This window comes from Hypanus sabinus, unplaced genomic scaffold (genome assembly GCF_030144855.1).
Source record: "Hypanus sabinus isolate sHypSab1 unplaced genomic scaffold, sHypSab1.hap1 scaffold_1280, whole genome shotgun sequence".
In the NCBI taxonomy this organism is placed as follows: domain Eukaryota; kingdom Metazoa; phylum Chordata; class Chondrichthyes; order Myliobatiformes; family Dasyatidae; genus Hypanus; species Hypanus sabinus.
This window is the reverse complement of record NW_026779346.1, coordinates 33,328-36,270: the sequence shown is the minus strand read 5'-3', so window position 1 is coordinate 36,270 and position 2,943 is coordinate 33,328. Positions and strand designations below refer to the sequence as shown.

Genomic DNA, 2,943 nt, shown 5'->3' with positions numbered 1-2,943 from the left:
TTGGAGAGCACGAAATGAAAAGTCACAGAGAGAGGAGAGGAGGGGAAAAATTGAAAAGAGACCTTGGGGACAACCTCTGTACACTGAGGACAGTGCGTACCCGGAAGAAATGTACCAGAGGAAGTGGTTGAAGTGGGTTCAACTGCAACATTTAACCGGCATTTGGACATGTACATGGAAAAGAGAGGCTTGGAGAGTTATGGACGAAACTAGACACGTGCGACTAGCAGGGAGGATGCTGTGGTTGGTATGGACCATTTGAGCCGAATGGCCTGTTTAGCCTGCATTACTCTAGTATTCCTTAATTCTAAAGTGACACAAGTTGCATCCCTGTGCAAATACTTTTACTTGTACACATCGTTCTGCTATCAGTCACTGTTGTCTTTTCAGGGCTCCTGGCATCCAAGGTTTTACACATACACATTGTGGATCAAGCTAACTATCTGCCCTATTCTGCTGTGAGTTAAAATACAATGAAAATCAGATGCTTTCAGTAGCTATGCTAACACGTTACCTTCCCTGCACTGCCATATATTCAGTTACTAATCAATGGTCAATAGTACATCATCTTCCATAGTATCAGTAACCTGTGAACTCAATCTGAATGGTGAGCGAGCTGGGAACTTACTCTTCAGAGTAAAGGTGGGGGTGGGGAATTGGGGAGAGGTGATTTGATAGAGGCATATAAGCTGGTAAGAGGCATAGATAGAATGGAGAGGCAACAACATTTTCCCAGGGTGGAAATGACTAATATGAGGGGGCATAATGTTAAGGTGATTAGAGAAATGTATAGGGGTTTGTCAGAAGTATTTTTTTTTACAAAAAGAAAATGGTGGTTGTATGGAGTGCGCAGCCTGGGTAGTGATAAGGGCAGATGCATCAGTGAGATTTAAGAGGCTTTTAGATAGACACATGGATGAAAAAAATGGACAGCTATTTGAGAGAGTAAGGATCAATTGATCTTGGAGCAGATTAAAAGTTCGGTGCAACATCATGGGCCAAAATCCCTGCATTGTGTTATATTGTTCTATGTCTTGCCCAGCTCAGTTTAAGCCCTGAGAGGAGTGACGAGAGCTGTGAAGCGAGGTGCAATAAACCCTTTGGAATCATATACCTTTAAGGCCCAGAAATAAACTATGTGATTTTCATTTTAATGACAGAGATGGTATCCTATAGGTAGATTTGTTTTTCTGCTGGGATGGAATGCTTCAGGTCAATTAAACTTTCAGCAGCGTGTAGGGCTCTGCCTATTCCTTACCTCACCACCATTTTGGGGTCAATATTACAAAGCATTAGTGAACCTCATTATAGTTTAAACTTCCCATTCTTCTAAAGCATCATGTAAATGTAAAGTACTTTGAATTAATCCATATTTTTCTCTACTTCAGGTGAAAGATGAGCGGACATTGGCGATTCTATGAGAAAGTAGTGCTGGGTGTTGTTATTACTCTGAGATTGTTATTCGTGTTCTGGGATAATGACCAACGTCGAGAGATTGATGTTGCAGAAACTTTTCATCGCAATGACCTGCCCAAGGTTGTTACTGGTGTTGCAACTGAATCAGTGCTCAAGCCAAAGTGCCACGCGAACACGACATTGCTGCATCTGTCCTCATTTCATCAAGAGAAAGAGCACATAAAAAACTTCTTGATGTATAAACACTGTCGAGAATTTGACATGATTCAAAATGTTCCAGACAAATGTGGTGGTGGAGAAGAATCTCAGAATGTCTTCCTGCTCCTGGTCATCAAATCTCACCCTTTCAACCAGGATCGGCGGGAAATGATAAGGAAGACCTGGGGCAGAGAACGCGAATTCAATGGGGTCCTAATTAAGTGAGTCTTTATTTCTGGTGTCTCTCCTGACCAAAAACAAAGTAGGAAATTGCATCAGCTGTTGGCCATGGAAAACAGAGAACACAGAGATATCCTACAATGGGATTTCTTGGATACCTTTTTCAACCTCACCCTCAAACAATACAAGTTGCTGCAGTGGGTCAGTGAATTTTGCCCCAGTGCTAAATTCATCTTCAATGGAGATGATGATGTCTTTGCCAATCCCGATAACATGGTTGATTACTTGCTAGACATGAAGGTTCACCAACAGCTGTTTGTGGGCCGTCTCATTTATGGGTTTGGCCCCAAACGCCAGAAATCGAGCAAGTATTATGTGCCAGAAATAGTGACCACCATCAAGTCGTACCCACCATACATTGGTGGAGCGGGCATACTTATGTCTGTGTATACAGCTCACATCATTTTCCACATAGCCCAAGACCTTGAACTATACCCCATTGATGATGTATTTTTGGGGATGTGTCTGGCCAAGGCTGGACTAGCCCCACACTCCCATAGCGGATTCAGGACAGCTGGAGTCAGGGTTCCTTCAACCCAAGATGAATCTTTCAATCCTTGCTATTACCGTGAGTTGCTGCTAGTGCACCGTTTTCGGCCTTTTGAACTGCTACTGATGTGGGATGCGGTGCATGATGCCAATCTGAAGTGTGCTCGTGCTCCCCAGGAGTCTGCATCCACGGAAAGGACCACATGAGTCATGAGAGAATGTACCAACTGCTGGAATGTAATGCAGTTTGTGCACATGTGTTAATCAGTTGTTTATGCAATGTAAGAGGTTTAATTCCTAAATTCTATAGGAGTATACATTAATTCATAGAGTTGGTGCCTTTCTACATTCTACAAATGTTTGAAAAGCTGTTAGGTGTCATCACTCAGCCTAATTATTACTGCAGCCATAATGACATTACAATATTGCCAGGAGCACCACAATTTAAGTCAATTGTAAAGTTATTCCAAGTGAGCAGTCCTTGTTGCATTGCGTGCAGATAGGTACAGCATGTTCACTTGGGGCATTTGTATAATAAGCCACCAATAAAATTTTTAGTAACAGTTATTTCTGTGTATTTTCTTCTTGCCGTTTCTTACA

The 2,943-nt window shown here is 42.2% G+C and overlaps 1 pseudogene; it reads left to right on the top strand.

Moving 5' to 3' along the window:
- The first annotated feature begins 1,395 nt into the window (after positions 1-1,395).
- LOC132386729 (N-acetyllactosaminide beta-1,3-N-acetylglucosaminyltransferase 3-like) lies at positions 1,396-2,550 on the top strand (annotated as a pseudogene).
- Positions 2,551-2,943: the final 393 nt, after the last annotated feature.